This window comes from Gopherus evgoodei, chromosome 1, assembly GCF_007399415.2.
Source record: "Gopherus evgoodei ecotype Sinaloan lineage chromosome 1, rGopEvg1_v1.p, whole genome shotgun sequence".
Classification (NCBI taxonomy): domain Eukaryota; kingdom Metazoa; phylum Chordata; order Testudines; family Testudinidae; genus Gopherus; species Gopherus evgoodei.
Genome location: NC_044322.1, coordinates 172,697,317 through 172,715,379, shown reverse-complemented (window position 1 = coordinate 172,715,379; position 18,063 = coordinate 172,697,317).

Sequence of the window (18,063 nt, the reverse complement as noted above, 5' to 3'; positions counted from 1 at the left end):
ACAGACGTATTGGAGCATGAGCTTCAAAGTGGGTATTCACCCATGAAAGCTCATGTTCCAATACGTCTGTTAGTCTATAAGGTGCCACAGGACTCTTTGCTGCTTTTACAGATCCAGACTAACATGGCTACCCCTCTGATGCTCTGAGTACAGTGTGCTTAAGCTACTGGAAACTCTTCAGGGGTGAGCACTGATCTAGAAGCCTAAGGCAACAAGACTGTGGGTGTCCATTTCTGAGAAGGGATACCAGACAAAGAGTCTTTGCCCAGGAAGCATCTGAGAGATACTGGAGTCTACCTAGGCCTGGTGGATAAAAGTATTAGGCCATTAGGACTAGTTTAAGTATTGCACTAGATCAATATCCAGTGAGTAGTTTCTTGGAGTCCTAGTCACCCCACAACCTTTATTTTAGATAATTTAATAGAGTGATAGCTTCTACTTTGTTGACATCTGTGTATTACTTGTCTGTGGAGCCTGAAACAAAACAAGCTTCCTTAAGTTTTTATGACATTATTTTAAAAACTTTAGTGATAAATCTGAAGGTAGAGTAGAAGATAGAGAAGAGAGATAGAAAAGTGCTCAGAGAAACAGTGTTTAAGCTAGAGCAGCCTGTGGTTGCTAGGCATAGGGTCCCTGGGTTGGAACCCAGAGTAGTGAGTAGGCCTGGATTCCCTCCCAACCACTGAGAAAATGGCACAGAAGACTGCCCATAGAGAGTTTGTCCAGTGGAATTTTGATAGCCTGGTGGGGGTGGACTAGAGTGATCTGGGCTGAGCCATGAAGAGGGAGCACTCTGGGTCCAGAGATAGAGCCCATAGGGTGAGCAATGAAGGAAGGGGTGCCAGACCAGGACAGAGCTAATCCCCAGATGTAGCCAAAAGGACCTTCCAGTGGTAAGTAGAAACCAGTTATAGGGACATATAGTTTAAAATCAAAGGCTATATTTAAAAAAAAATACTTTTAACACTAAGTAGAATATGAAAGAAAGAGAAACAAAAAGGACAACACAACACAGATTTTCCTGGTTTGTATTGCAACAAAGCTCCCCTTTCTGCGATTCAGTACTCTACAGAACTTTTATTGAACCAGAGACAAATCATAATAGTCATTTTGACTGAGGTACCTAATTAAACTAATAAGCACTTTTTTTTCTTTAAAAAATTATATTTGCTTTAGCAGCTGCTGTGGCATTTTGAGTCTCTCTGTTGCAAGGGGAACCTAACTAGGTATTTCTTGGGGAACTGAAATGTAGATAACTATCAAGTCCCTTGTCTTAGCCACCTGCATTAATCTCAGGTCATGAACAGTCCTGAGCTGCTTCGGGGGTTATTTTCTCAGACTGAATGGTGGTATACATCAGCCAAAAAATATCCCAAGGGCTCCTTTCGCTGTACAAGCTATGGAAAACAGTTGATGCATGGAATGTTGGCCAGGCACAAAGTCGAAAATCAGTTATAATAAAAATTAAATTGGCAATGCTTTATTGCAATATTTACTAATGTAAAGGAGCTCCTCCTCTCCTGTTGTGTTATACTGTACTTATAGTTCTCAAGGGTATCACTTCCTCTATCTATCGCTAGGAAGTGCATGTTAATCCAGATAGAGTCTAATATTAGAAGAAACTATTGTTTCCATGATCCTGGACTGGGCAAATATCAGACATTGATCAACATGGAGGAAGAGGGGAAGGAAGAAGGCGAGAATAATAAAAAGTCCAATTCAGTATTCTACAACTATAGGAGAGACACTTTTGGAATCTGAAAGTCTCCACTGCTATATAGTTGAAGAGGAATAGTATGCTTCTGTAGGCTAGTGAGCATGGAGGCAAGTTCAACTATAGGATGAGGACCTTAGTTGCTTTCCTTGGGCAGCAATATTCTTCCCACAACCAGCTCATTCAAGCAATGTATGCTATTGATCTGAAATAGGTTACATTTTCTTTAGGTTACTGTACATATAAAGAGACACCAAGAAAACAAATTTGCAACTTTTTAATATATTATTTAAGCAGACCACTCTTAATTCAAATAATTTATTAGGGAATTTGTATTGTCCCATAATATCACCTGCAACTGAAAGCAATTTTTAGATATTTTGACTTTGGTGGGAGTTGAGTGTTGCACTTCCATCAGAAGGCTCTCTGCACCTCACAAGATCATGATCTTCCTCTGTGAAGCTGCTAGTTTTGCCTATCTCCCAGCCATACTTCCTTTCTTCACACTGTCATTTTATAATGCATAGTTGTAAATACTTTTTGAAGTCTACTTTTGATAGAACTTCAAAGTAGCTCCCATGTGCCTAGGGATAGACAGAAAGTTGACGTAGAAGCAATACATTATAACATTGAAGTTTGCCTGTAGCTATAAGTTCAAGGAAAGCACATTCTGGATAAATGCATTCTTCCTAACTTCCTAAACACATATTGCTTAAAAGTCACAGAAGAAGGAAGGAAAAAAAAACCAATTCCCCAAGACATTACTTGCCAGTATTCTATTTTTTGCAGGAGTGCCTTCATTTTCAGGATAAAAATGCTGTAAACTTATCACTAAAACACTGAGAATTTTTCTTTTAAAAAGGGGATTTTCAGATTAAGGTGTTTTGAACCTGTTGTAAAAGGGTAAAAAAAATCCATTAAGAACCCTGTATTCTATCACTAATACGACTCAAGAAAATTCATCCCTATGCAGATGGACAACTGAATTCTAATTTAAGCCCTAATTTAGTGGTTTCCCTCAAAGCACAGAAGGCTACTTCATTCTTCCAAGCACACTTTTTAAAACCATAAAGGATTATCGTAAGTGTTTTGGTGACCTTCTTTACTGATGGAGAATGGCCAAATGTAGATACTTGCTTCCACCAGATTGTAATCTACCACTATCAGCTAAAAAAGGAACCAATAGCTATAGTAGGTTGTTCTCTTCTATATGGTCCAGTCACTAAGGGGAAGTTAAATGCAGATGTTGCATGTGGTTAACACAACAATTTGCTAGACAGCAGTGGGATATTAAGAGTAAAAGATTAATAGCTTCTATTCCTGGCACTGCAAGGGAATGGAATTTGGAGGTTACAGACAGCACAGACAAACACATGGATTGATGCATGCATTCTGAAAGGCAGTATGGCTCTGCATGAGACTTGGATATACCACACTGATAGGGTTCTATTCCCAGCTATGACAGAAGTGACTTTGTGCAACATTTCCATAACCCCATATGTAAGATGTTAAATACTTGCCTGCCTCCTCAAGTAGGGGTATGAAGTTTTGCTCAATAATAAGCATTATGAAGTGCAGAGACTATTACCACCAGTAAGTGAAAGAGCTAAAATTAGAGCTTATGGTCTTCTTCTGGCTCCTAGGCCAGCAATGGCCACTGCTTCAGCTCCATAAGCCTGGGGAGCATGCTCAGTGCAGTTAGGTCAATGGGCCCAGTACAGATGGAATGTTTGGAGATTTTAGCAGCAAGCCCCTAACAAGCAATGCTGATTTGTGGCAATTTTAAGAGACTTATGCCTTAGCCTAATCTGCATAAATTAGGAAATGTAAATGTTAGGATATGTTAATGTTAAGGATCTACAAATGTTAAGCGTCAACAGTTCTCTAAGCAAGATGACACAGAATCTGCATCAAAAGAGAACTTCTAATACATTATTTTGAATGCAAGCCTTCAAAAAATTGTTAAGCTAAAATTTGTCATCATTTCCCCATTCAGCAATGGGCAAAGGTCAAATAGTTTGCTGAGTCAGTTTGGTTGCACTAAGTACCCAACAGTTCAAATGATTATTTGGAGGTTTATCAGAACTCCTTTCCATTTATTAGATGCATATCTTGAAGATAAAGCTCTCTACCAAGATTTGTAGTAATTTCTTCTTTCAGACAGACCTTACATCTCAATTTCTCTCTTCCTCTATTGATTAGGTTCCATTAGAAAATCTTTCACCATGATACGGAAGCCCTGCACAGAAGTAAGGTGCACAAAGCCTGAAAAGCCACAGAAAAGATTTTTGGTTCTCTTCTTCCATGGGCGGAGGAGAATGGTGATGCCACATGAGGTGTCTTTGTATGCATCAAACTTTTGCTTCTGGTCTGGGTCAACAGCCAGACCAGGGAAGCAAATGACAGGCCATCATTTAGGGCAGTAGGCTGGTACTTTGGAGAGCTGGGTTCAATTCCCTTCTTTGTCACAGACTTCTTGTGTGACCTAATACAAATCACTGAAGCCCAAAAGGTAGGTGTTACTAAGATCCTCAAAACCCATGTTCGTTGGATGTCTAAACCTAAAGGCATCTAAAATCAAGGAGAACCTGCACTGCAAAAGTTCTCTACATGACTGTTTCTGCTTCTGGTCATGTACACTGCTGCCTTAGGCAGGCACCCAGACACCTACTTCACAGCTAAACCCCAGCATGATCTGCAAACCAGCAACAGATAGTTGTTCCCCCTTCATCCTGGGTCCAATCTAGTAGGGGAGCCCAGAACATGCCTAACTCCACAAAGTGACTGAGGGGGGCTTTTATCTAAGAGGTGGAAAACTCATGTTCAAATCCTCTCTCATCAGGCCAAAGAGGTGAACTGAACTTGTGTCTTCTACATCCTGGGCAAGTTCCCTAACCACTGGGCAAAAGATTACAAGGGAGGCCTCCTGCAACACTGGGGATTGCCTAAATTCTTCTGTGAATCTGGGCCTTCATCTGTCAGTGCCCAAGTCCCTCATCTGTACAAAGAGGATAATACCTGAAAATACAGGGGTGTTGAAAAAGATAAATACAGTAACAACTTGGAATTATTCAGTTACTACTGTGATGGGGGCCATATAAGTACCTAAAATTTAAAATTATTGTGATGCTGCCCAGAGATACCCAGGATTACGAGGCACTTCACCACCTTCTGCCCTTAGCATAAAGAACAGTTTTCTGTGCCTACTGTGCACCATCTCCCTGAAACCGCCAGCCTCTGGCAACACAAACACTCTGTACAAATAAGTGCTAGGCATACACCACTCCCCCAGACCTTGGAGTGTTCCCTATAGTGTCCAGCTTCTTGTCCACTGAACGCTGGTGTTCCCAAAGGAACAGTACACACCAGGTTATTAGCTATATCCTAAAATACATCTCTGCTCAATACACAGCATTTAGATATATTTATAGTGAAAACAAGAATAGAGTAAATGATATTGAGTACGAATACTGCAATAAATATATTGAAATATTTGGAGTGCAAAATACTGGTTACATATAAAATAATCATCACACACTTTCTAGAGACTAAATTTAACTAACAAGTTACTCTCCTGCCTAAGGAAGCTTCTCACCCAAAGTTCTGTCCAGTGTTTTCCACCAAGACTGGCTGTGATCCCTTCTTCATGAAACAAACTTGCTTTCCATATACTTTCTAGGTGAAGGATAACAGGTTGTCTTTCTGCACCCCTAAATTTAACAACATAGATCTTTGACATGCATCTCAAATTTACATCAGTAACTTTCCTCTTTCAAGAAATCACAATCTTTCACGGCTATTCAGTTCAAACTGGTGAGTAGAGGCTCACTGTGAATCTCGACATACCTAAATTTACATGTAAACAGACATACATTTCTTGTCTAACAGAAAACCTGTTTTTCACCTTTTCTGGTGACCAGTCCCTAGACATAGACTTTAAGAACATAATTTTCAGTGTGTATGCTCAACATCTTACACAACATCTGGACATATGTTTTGTAATGATATTGATGATCAACATGACTTGAGCTTTTATTAGAGACCTCACATGATCACTGTTGGTGAAGTAGAATGTAAACACAAGATTCCTGTAACCCTTATGCACCCCTTGTGCTCACTATGAGTTGGCATCCAGATATCCTTGTGTCACACTTATATAATAATTTTCAACTACAATATTAAGGGTCTGATCCAAAGCTCATGAAATGGATGCCTTTTCATGTACTTAGTAAGAATAATATTAATCCTTAACAGAGCTTTTTCAAACTCCAAAAATGTGTGGGTTTTAACCAAAATTGAAATCACATCTGTTTACCCCATTCCTAATAAAGGGAGAGCACCCTAAATTTTATATTCAACTTTTAATGTTTTTCTGTCAAATAATTATCTAATTGATTATATATGTAAAATATATGTATATGATATATATAAAATATTTAAGTTTGATATAGCTAAGATGCATTTTTGTACTTTGAAAAACTATTTCCCCATGTGGCTGTATTCCCAAAAAGCCTGATTTTTTAATATAGGTTTCAGAAGACAGCAGTTTCACTTTGTGATATGTCAAGTTGGCTTAAATCAATCATGCTGTGTTACATTGATGTAACAAGACACAAGGCAAAATGGAAATGATGCATCATCAGTGAAAATGTGACTGAACTTGACAAGTCACACAGGAAAAGCCAAAGAAGAAAGTCGTTTAAATTTCTAGAGAAATTAACACATTTAACAAAAATAAAGTTCTTAATCAGTTATAATGAGACCCTTCAGTTAATTAAACAAAGTTGGGATAGATTAATACCACCTTTAAAAAAAATGAATATTTTCTAGAGAAGTGTTTAAATAAGTCTTACAAATCATTCCCACATCTATGCTTAAAGATCTGATTCATCAGCTATGTTGTGACAACATGGCAAAATATATTATTTCATTATTAATTTGAATAAATAATAAATACATTATTTTAAATGAATATTTTTGTCAAAAATGATGGTTTGACAAATGTGAATGAAGTCCTCTACTGTATTATTATGAGTGTTCAGTAGCGCATAAAAGCCTCCACCAGGGTCAGGACCTTTGTACTAGGCACTGTACAAAAAAGAATATAAGGCAGTCCCCTAAGACCCGTCTAAAAGACAAAACTAGACAGACAAAGAAGCACTTACCACAAAGTTCAGTCCTTGTAAGTTACAGTACTGTTTCCTCCAAGTTTTCCCTACATGTCACAACCCCCGCATCTATGTATGTCTAGAGACCACAGAACAGGTAAAAATGAAACAGCAGCAATGTACAGTTTCCCATGATGCACTATGAATGTGCCTCTCAGCTCAAACATTAAGGCATTGCATCTCTCGGGCTCACTCCACTGACATCAGAGATTCCCATGTACTTCATTGTATGGAAAGAGTAATTAATTGTTCAGACCTATACAATCTTTGGCCTTTTCAATTAAGCTGCTGGTTGGAGTTCTGATGTGATGAAAGTCTTTGTGAAAAACACACACTCTATACTGGGTTTGACAGGCGTCTTGACAGTTCACATTAACAAGTTCACATTCACTTGAATATTTGTTAAAGTCAAAACCAGATTTGTCAGTTTTGGTTAGCTGAGCACACACACTTTTAGATTTTGGGGTTTCTCACAGTGCTAACCTGGTTAGATATGAAAAGTAGGCCTAGATGTGGAAGTTTCTGTATAACATTACTAATTTCCTGACAAACCCAGTCCCCCATATGACAACAATATAGTAAATGTTAATTAGCAGGGCCTGCAAATTGTGCATCTATGTACAGTATGTAATATTTCTGACCTGAAGTCCAAGTAACAAATCTATACATTTGTAGTATTCAATATCACGGTATAAATATTGACAGACCATTTGAAAGTCCTCTGCTGGATTCTTGTCAGAGATACAAAAACTCCACTTTTTATTTGAGCTGCAGCCTAAACATTTTAAGTCCTGGAATGAACTTCCTCAAGTGAACTTTCATCTGTGTTTCCATTTAAGGGCTCTGTAGCTAAAATCTGGCCTCCAAGATACCTCACCCAGGAGACTTGTAGTATATGAATGTTCCCCATAATCTCTGGGCTTTGCAAGCACATCTTGCATGCCTGATATCAAGATGGCATGGATTCCATCATTGATAAATGGAACAGAGACTTTGAATCAACATTTAATAGGCAAGACTGGTGTTCCATTTAATCTTGCACACTAATTCTCTATAGGTTCTGAATATAAGGGATTTGTTGTTTAAGATCTTCCATTGCATGTATCTGCATCCTTTCCCTCAACCTTTTCAAATGTATTAGCTATAATGTGACTTGGAAAGAAAAAAGTTTCATATCTGGTGGCTATACTCAGTACTTTTAGGGAAATAATTTATTTTGAAACAGGCAGTTTGAAGTTATATTCCCCATTGATTTAGCTATATCTTTGGTAAGCCTAGTCTTCAAGGATTTTTCATGGATGAACTACTGATCTATCCCAGAGCACATTTTCCAGCATTCCCATAACAGGAGTACTGTTCACAAACCTGATCATTTGCTTGAACTGGGAAACCTATAATGCTATTAGAAAGTCAGGTTGAGTATTTTGGCTACCTGTTAAGAAATTGATTCTCACTATGGCACATGAATATTGCACAAAATTCACTGCCATGTTCCAGTGTGCTCTTTGTGTTCTGCTTCTCTCACCCCCTGAATGTTTATTAACTATTGTGATTGATGTTTCTTTCAACCGGGCGAGTGGGCAACAATATAACAGATGAAAGTCAATGTTTATAAATGCTAAGTAATGCACCTTGCAAAAAGTAATCCCAACTATATATACAAAATGATGGGTCTAAATTAGCTGTTATCACTCAAGAAAGAGATTTTGGAGTCATCATGGATAGTTATCTGAATACATCTGCTCAGTGTGCAGCAGCAGCCAAAAAAAGCAAACAATGTTAGGACCATTTGGAAAGGGGTAGATAATAAGACAAAACATATCAGAATGTTGCTAAATAAATCCATGAATATTTCATACAGTTCTGGTTGCTCTGGTTAAAAAAAAAAGATATATTAGAACTAGAAAAAGGACAGAGAAGGACAGCAAAAATGTTTAGGGGTATGGAACAGCTTCTGTAGCAGGAGAGATTAAAAAGACCAGGACTGCTCAACTTAGAAAAGAGATTGACTGAAGAGGTATTTGCTAGAGGTCTATAAAATTGTGAGTGGGGTGAAGAAAGTAAATAAGGAAGTGTTATTTGCCCCTTCACATAACACAAGAACCAGGGCTCACCCAATGAAATTAATAGGCATCAAGTTTAAAACAATAGGACAGGGATCGGCAATGTTTGGCACATGGCCGTTTGTTTACCTGCCATGTCTGCAGGTTTGGTCGATTGCTGCTCCCACTGGCCGCAGTTCGCCACTCCAGGTCAATGAGGGCTGTGGGAAGCCTCAGTCAGCACAACCGTGGGTCCGTGCCGCTTCCCACCGCCCGCATTGGCCTGAAGCTGCGAACCGCAGCCAGTGGGAGCCACAATCAGCCAAACCTGCTGATGCAGCAGGTAAACAAACCAGCCAGGCCTGCTGGGGGCTTACCCTGGTGGACCATGTGCCAAACGTTGCCGATCACTGCAATAGGACTAGGAATGACTAATAGCCAAAATGGTCATGGACAAAACCTCATGCCTTTGGTGTCTCTAAACCTCTAATTGCCAAAAGCTAGGACTGGAGCATTTGATAATTACCCTGTTCTGCTCATTCCTTCTGAAGCATCTGGCACTGGACACTGTTGGAAGACATGATGTCGGGCTAAATGGATTATTGGTCTGACCTAGTATGGCTGTTCTTATGGTCTTAATTTATCTGGTACATTTTCCTACAATTTTGGCTTTGTCATGCTTAGCCTATTTCCTCTGTTGCATCTTACCTTAGACACAGGTTCTATCACTGTTATTCACACTGAATAGTATTTTACCACTGATGTCAATGGAATTATTCATGAAGAATGATATTTTACTCAATAGAAATAATGTGCCAGATTCTGTCATCTTAATTTGTGAGTACTCTTCAAGGGGCAGATTCTGATACTTTTACTCACCTTGAGTTGTACTTTACTGAGAAAGTATTTCTGTTGAAATCAATATGGCTACACATGGAGTAAGGTACTACTCAAGGTGAGCAAGGATATCTGCATATAGCATAAATTAATTCATATTCACTGTATAAGTTTACATTCATACTCTTTATGTAAGTGTTACTTGTCTTAAAATATATATTTTCTGCTCTTAAGGCTGTATCACAAAAAACTAATAGAGAATGAAAAGAAATAAACAATATTAAAAAATTACATGCCAGCTTCATTTTAACTTTACTTTAGTATCCGATTTTTATGCTGCTATTACTTCTATTATGGATTTGAATTGGTATTTTGGAGAGAAATATGTTTTACTAGAATACTAGATAGCGCCCCAGGGAAGAGAGTATTTTTTTTCTTTTCAATAAAATGTCTCCTGCATGTGAGATACAAAATGTATGCAGTTTCCCCAGGTGAGATAGCGAGGGAACTCAGTGGAGAAGATTGCTAGAAATTCCCCCACCACTAGCTAAGGCTGGACTTTGTATTTGCATGAAGCCAGCCTACACTGCTAACACTGTTAAGCCTCAGCTCATTTAAATTAGGTATATTGGCATCAGGCAGCATAAGCAGCTTGTTTGGCTTCTTGGTTGAAAGAGAAGTGTAATGAGGTGGGGAAAATGTCAGAGCATTTCCCTGCCCAGCCGAACATAGACATGACTGCACAGCATGAGCACTGCAGGTAGCTCAGATAGCAGTGGTGGGTGGAATATATTTATAGGGAATACTACTGAGTTGACTTAGTGGAAAGGGACCATTGATTGTATTTCTAGATAAAAAATAAACCATAACGGTTTCCTGACTTTATTCATTTCAACGTGAACTATAATTCAAACGAATATTAAACTCTATGAGGAAATAAGCAATAAAATCAACTGCAAATGAAAATAGATAATGTCTTTGCAAAGCTGTTGCCCTTCTCTATATAACTTGTTTTTCTGTCCTACTTATATATTAGCTTTAGGTTCAGGATTGTGTAATGTTCAGTTATTCTCCTGGAAAAACTGAATAAAATAAGTAATGATGACTGATGCTTTAGCCTCCTGGAAATAAAAAGGCAACATGGTTTCTTGAAATGCCTCCACATTTAAATAAGTTAAAGATAATGGTGATTGTGTTAGCTTTAATGCAATTGGTTTCCAAATGCAGTACTAGATTATGTCTATGGGCAAGCCCTGAACAAGCAACACTACCCCAGCAGTCACTGCAGGAAGTATTGTGCCTCAGAGGAAAGTCTGTGGGTCAATTCCTCCCCTGGTATCCTCTTATTCTCTAGAGGAAGTAAATTACTTCAGCCCTTGAAAACGGATATCTTACTTCCCCCTTGCACCTAGCAAGCTACTCTGGCCAGTGAGTAGGGAGACACAAACAAAGCTCTATCCACCCTCCCTCACTCATTTGCTCTCAGGCAGATGCAAGGGTTGTGTGCCACAGCAGACCCAGAACCAAAGATATGAATAGGCCGAGCAAAGGCAAGAGGAGTCCTTGCTTCCTTGTTTGGGTGAGTAAGCTAAAGGCACAGCCTAGACCTTAAACCTTTTGGGTTTGCTTGTTTGTTTGTTTAAATAAACTCACGTCCCTCCCCAATGAGGATGAACCTGTATTGTGAAGCATCAGTCTGCCACTAGCTTTCCTTGGGACAGAAACACATACAACCCTATGCTGCATGCATCATTATGAGTTACAATGCCTCCTGTGTAAATGTTTAGTCTTACAGCATGTATAGCTATAAATTAACATAAATTGTCATGTGGAAAGTCACAAAAGCAGTTGTTCTCCTTAGTTAAGATTGATAATTGGACTCTATACAGCAACTCATAAGATAAAATATATTGATCTACAACCCAAATTCTGTTCATATATTGAAAACCAAAATGTGGGGATTTTCATATTAACTCTTTATGCAGCTTTTAGAATTAATACTTTCTTTGTTTGTGTATATTAATATTTCCTCCAGCATAGTAAAGACTAGCTAGCCTTACCAGAGAGCACATCTTTCAGAGAAAAAAAAAATAGCATTCCACCCCACCACAGAATGCTAAGAAAGAAAGAAAAAAACAAAAAAACCCAAGTGCTATTAATCTATTCAGGCTACACTGTCCTGTCCACAGAGGAGAAAAGGGAAACACTGACTAGCTCAATGGACACAGCGTCCCCACCCACCCCATGCACCAAAAATAAAACTGTTACTATGCAATAGCATCTCTGTTTTGTAAGAAAACAGTATATTATTAGAGAAACGACATGGTGCTCCACAGAAGGGGTAAACCAGGTTTCTTGTGGAAGGAAGTATTGCCCTCACCCTCACACAGTGTGCCAGAGTCGATTGCTCCTTACACCGGAGAAAGAAAATCAACACAGATCCTTCTCTCATTCTCAATCTTGGGAGATCCTTTTATTTTCATTTGTATTGTAGTAGTTCTTAGGGGCTAGTGTATGGAGATTTATTTTTAGTTTAGAAACCAAATCCTCAAAACTAGTTCTATCAAACCCTCAGTCACAGCTGTGTGACATACTAGGTTAAGGATTCTCACATCCAAATGTAAAATGCTATTACACAAATTAGCTCATTCTTGTACAACAGATTCTACTGGTCCTCACAGTCCTAATATGGCACTTTAGCTTATTGCATCATTCCACATACCAAGGACTGCCCAGTTAGATGCAGTATTTTCTCAATATTATGAATATTCTTTATGTTGCTCAGTATATAGGACTGTACAATCTCTCTTACTTTCTCTCTCTCTCACACACACACACCTCCTGCAGGATGAATTTCTTTTTTTCATGGGCTTACTGGTTCCTTTGTGACACTTAAATTTCCACTCATTTTAACCCTCCTTGTCCAGGACTAATTAAAGAACATTTCCAGCCCCATCTGACAAGCCATTTAACTGGTTCCCCAGCTACAATCCTCCGAGAAGTGTGGAGGGTTGCCAGTTCTCATGATTTCATTGAAAGTAACACAATTTTGGCTCGGGCTAAAGCCAGAGCCAATCTGGTGATGATTCACAAAGCTCCAGCTCCTACCCAAATTTCAGCCCTGTCTGGGGAAAACTCCCTCTGATTAGCTGCCATCCCCACTTGCCCACCTTCTGTGGAAGAGCAGCCTATCAGGGCTCCTGCAGCAGGCAGGTAGAGTTCTCCCACCACCAGTCTGGAGCCAGAGGAATTGGGAGTGAGGAGAGGGAGCAGCTGACAACATGCTTACAGAAGTGGAAGAGGGAGCAGAAAAAGCTCAGTGATTCAGGATGATCCTGCTCCCTCCACCCCACACCCCTCCTGTGAAAAATGAATTGGCTTCTCACTGTTCCTTTCCATCCCCACAACTTAGAAGCAGGAGATAGGGGTGATGAAGAACCCACGAGGTGAGGGAGAAGTGGAGGTGCACTACAAGATGTAGGGCTGGGGTGGCAGACTTGAGGTGAGACTTGGAACAGTGTATAATCAATTCCTGGGATGGACAGAATTGGAGACCACACAGTTATTTAATTTGAAACATAAGAAGCTGGAAGCTTCACAGGCAACCAGTGAGAGCTCCTCTAGCAGGGGCCAGAATCACCTTACTCTGTGTTTGGGAGAGTTAGCAACATTGTAATTCTCTCTCTCTCACACAGGGGTGGGTGGGGAAGACTGAAAAAAAAGGAAATACATCAAAAGACAAAGCAAAATATGGAAAATCTTCCTATTTACAAATATCATGCTTTTTGAACTTTTGGAGTTGTAAATATGGAGCATGAAACCTTCTTTTCTAACTATTCAGGCCTCTTGATGCAGTTTTCACACATCTGACTGAAGTTCTGCCTGCCTGGTTTCTTAGCAGAATGAGCTGATTACCGCTCACAGGAGGCAGGAGTGTGGAGCAAACTGACTTAGCAATATGGGAACTGTTGGGTAAGGTTGGGTGAGAAATATTTTTCTCAACCCCATCAGAGTTTTCATAGTTTCAAAAAGTTTCCCATTCCCTAGTGGGACAAAACAGAGACCTTTCAAACGTTTTCATGGAAGGTCAGAGAGAGCTACCCTTCAGACCTGCCAATAGCATGGTGGTCAGCACACTAACCTCTGATGCAGTACAGGTGACAAGGAAAAGATGGTTTAAGGCCATGCTCTGACTGAGTCACAATCCAGGTCTCCCATATCTCAGGTGAATGTCCTGACCACTGGGCTATGAAGTTGGTCTCTCTCATTCTGGTCCTATGAATATTTAATTATTTATACAAAGTAAGCAGGCCCCTGAATAGCCAGTAGCTTGAAGCACTTACCTGGGATGTAGGAGACCTGGGTGCAGGTTCCTTCTCTGAAGCAGGCAAACCAGATCAAGTCTCTATTCTCATGCAGCCCAGATGAGTGCCATAATGTCCAGGCTATTTCCTATTCTTGGGTTTCTTTCTCTTGTGGTCTGAGCAGGAAATTCATTATGGACATGAGAAACCATCATGACTGAAGTTTTGTAAAAACTGACTCTTTGACAGGATAAAGATTTTGGTTTGAAGAATCAGCCTTTTCTGACAAAAACAGAGGATCATAGGACTGGAAGGGACCTTGAGAGGTCATCTAGTCCAGTCCTCTGCACTCAAGGCAGGACTAGGTATTATCTAGACCATCAATGCCAGATCTAACCTGATCTTAAAAATCTCCAACGATGGAGATTCCACAACCTCCCTAGGCAATTTATTCCAGGGCTTAACCACCTTGACAGTTAGGAAGTTTTTCCTAATGTCCAACCTAAATCTCCCTTGCTGCAATTTAAGCCCATTGCTTCTTGTCCTAGCCTCAGAGCAATCCTTCTTCCTTCTCCTTGTAACAACCTTTTAAAAACTTGAAAACTGTTATGTCCCCACCTTAATCTTCTCTTTTCCAGACTAAACAAACCTATTTTTTTCAATCTTATAGATCATGTTTTCTAGACCTTTAATCATATTTGTTCTCTGGACTTTGTCCAGTTTGTCCACATTCTTCCTGAACTGTGGCACCCAGAACTGGACACACTACTCCAGTTGAGGCCCAATCAGCGCAGAGTAGAGCGGAAGAATTACTTCTTGTGTCTTGCTTACAACATTCCTGCTAATACATCCCAGAATGTTGTTCGCTTTTTTTTGCAACAGCATTACACTGTTGACTTTTATTTAACTTGTGGTCCACTATGACTCCCAGATCCGTTTCTGCAGTACTCCTTTCTAGGCAGTCATTTCCCATTTTGTATGTGTGTAACTGATTGTTCCTTTCTAAATGGAGTACTTCGCATTTGTCCATGTTTTGTTTAAAAAAAAAATCCTGACTAGTTCTAGTGCCAGGATTCATTTGCCAAATTCTCCTTCCCGAAATGTTTGGAACCTGCACCTAGGAGGGGGAAAAGGTGGGGATGGGAGAGAGAGAGAGAGAAAGAGAAAGAGAATATTAAGATTCTCCCTTCTTTCCCTTCAAACAATCAGCAATGGAAGAAAGAAGGGAAACTCTTTTCCTTTCACCTAGTAACCAGGGAGGGGCAGGTAAAGGTATTATATTATCATTGAATATTGTAACACAAAATCCAGGAGATAATGACATGATTATTTTGTAGCTCTCTGCAGCTCTAACAGGTGAGGAAGTGCTCTATTGCTGCCCTACGTTCTCAGTAAAAATAAGAGTTTTCGACTCTTTCCTCAGCTTAGCACAGCTGAGCCAACCCAACTAGGAAAGAATGATTCTAACTGTAGGGTCAAATTATGCTATTGGCTATGTCTGTGTAGCCAAGCTGAAGACAATAGTGTTGCACAGCTGTAATACAGGACAGAACCTAACCTGCAAAGTCCTTATTTCTGGCACTGCTGCAAAAGCTATAAAGAACCCAACTTAATGTTTCCAGTTAACGTTAGTAAAGCCATTTTTTTTCATTTGAAAGCTAAATATATCTGACTTGCGAGATACAGAGTGAATTAATGACACACATTCCCCCTCACCTCCCACAGACCTCCACCCTTACAATACTAGAATTCTTTTCCACACGTAGAATTACACTTACTGGCACTTATTTGTGTCTTAGACAGCAGACTTCTCCTCCCGGTACCTGTCAATAGGCTCACTCTGCTTGGAAATAGGTTTAGATATTAGGAGTAACATAGGGGAAAGTGGATGCTATAGTTCATTCACTTCAGCCTTCAAACTAAAGATTTGATTTAGAATACTGAGGCTCTAAGACCTTTCACTTCAGAAATATGACCCCTTCTGTTCTGACAACCTGTCAAAATCAGAGCTGAAATGGATGCTGGTATAGTTGAAAATGACAAGTTTAAAGATCCTCAATGAAGCCTCAGTTTTTGGCACTGAAACAAACTACATATTACAGTATTGCTACAAAATGCAACATTTCAGTACTGAAACAAACTAGAGACTATGGTTTGTTATTAAAATATTTTCAGTAATTTCTCTCAGAATTTTTTGCTCTGTCTCTCTTTTGTAGCACAGAGTGAATTTCAGGCAAACAGATTTCTGTAGCTGTGATCTATTATAAGCATAAATATAAATTCAAGTCACAAAAGACTGTGGAGAAGATATAGATGATGTTTCAAAGGTTTCATAAATACTGCTTCTACATCTCAGTGCATCTTTCTCTTAAGAATCATACATTAAATGGAAGGGTTTTCTACATTTATAATCGCTGCGTTCAAAGCATCAGTGACTAACATCTTCCATGTTCTTTTTAGATTACATTTTAGGGGAGATTTTAAAGACACAAAAAGGAAGTTAGGTGCCTCTGAAAGTCACCCCCTATATCACAGCATATTGATAGTAAATTTAATCCCTATACAACAGGCCAATCTTGGCCCCTGTTCCAGCCCATTTGCACCCCTTCAGTAGCCCTGGAGATTTGATGGAGTATGAAAATGCAATACAACCACATCTGCACAACCATTATCAGGGCTCACACTGAATACAGCATATGTAAACAAAAGCACCACCGCATGCTGCTACTTAAAAATCCATAACAAAAGCCCTCACTATTAGTTTATTTCTCTTCTCCAGAAAATAAAATTCCATATCAACAATGAGCACTGACTCAAGAGGATTTAGACACACCCTCCCACAAAACTAAAGCAAGATGTGCTTTGCAAATCTCAATTTGTAATCTAGAGAATCTGAAGAATTAAATTTAAAGAATGTAAAAATGATTTGCCCATGAGTTTCAGAAACAGTATATTTATAATGACCTCTTTTCACCTGACGTATTTTAATGAAGATGTTAAAAGTATTTAATCCTTTCTGCAAAAAAAATCCACAATTTACTAATTTGAGGACAATACTGAAATAATCTTAATTTACTAAGCATATAGAAAAGAGGAGAACAGATTTTACATATATTATCATTTCACATGCACACACCTCTTTTCATATTTTATATGTCTCATAGAAAATTCATTTCCATGAAAACTGGAAATGCAAAATCAAGTTTGAAAGAGTCATGACTGAAATCCACAGGACAAAGCCAATGGAAAGCGTACTATGCTGCCAAGTGATTTACTCAGCATCTCTATCAAAGAGATAGGATGCAAAAAATCTTTACTGCATCTCACACCTCAGAGTATTGGGAGTGTTCAAGGTCAAACAAGAAGAGTTTCCATCTAGCACTTGTTACTTTCTTCAGTTTTTTATCTTTCTGAAAGGTTAAATGTACAGAGAGGCAGAAGGATAACAGCACATAAAGGAAATTTTTAGATATAAGAGTACAGGTGGCCAAAAAGCTATTTTTGAAATATATGTAAATACATATGTGCATGAAGAGCACTCTCTTTTCCTAGGGATTAGATATGCAATTCATACTAAGAATTAGGAACCTCCATTATCAGATCAAAGCCTTGATCCTGAGCTTCAAAACCATCAGTGGGTCATCACCCAGGGACCTCCAGAAGTGACCACATCGCCACCTATGACTCACCTAGATAGCTGAACTTCTCTGGGACCATGCAATTTAGAACCCCAAAGGAAGCACATGATAGCAAGCGATGAAGCATTCTTGATCAGGGAGATTTGGCTGTGCAACAAACTTCCAGCAAACAAACTAATCCAGAGTCTGAAACCAGACACACCTACTCCTCCTTAAACAAAATATTTCCACTATCCCTGGCCTAAGATTATATATATGTGTGTGTATACCTAACCAGAGACTAATTTTTTTTAAAGAGGGGAGAAGAGCATGATATTTCATGAGGTAGAGCACGAATGTATTGAAGAAAGCACATTCATC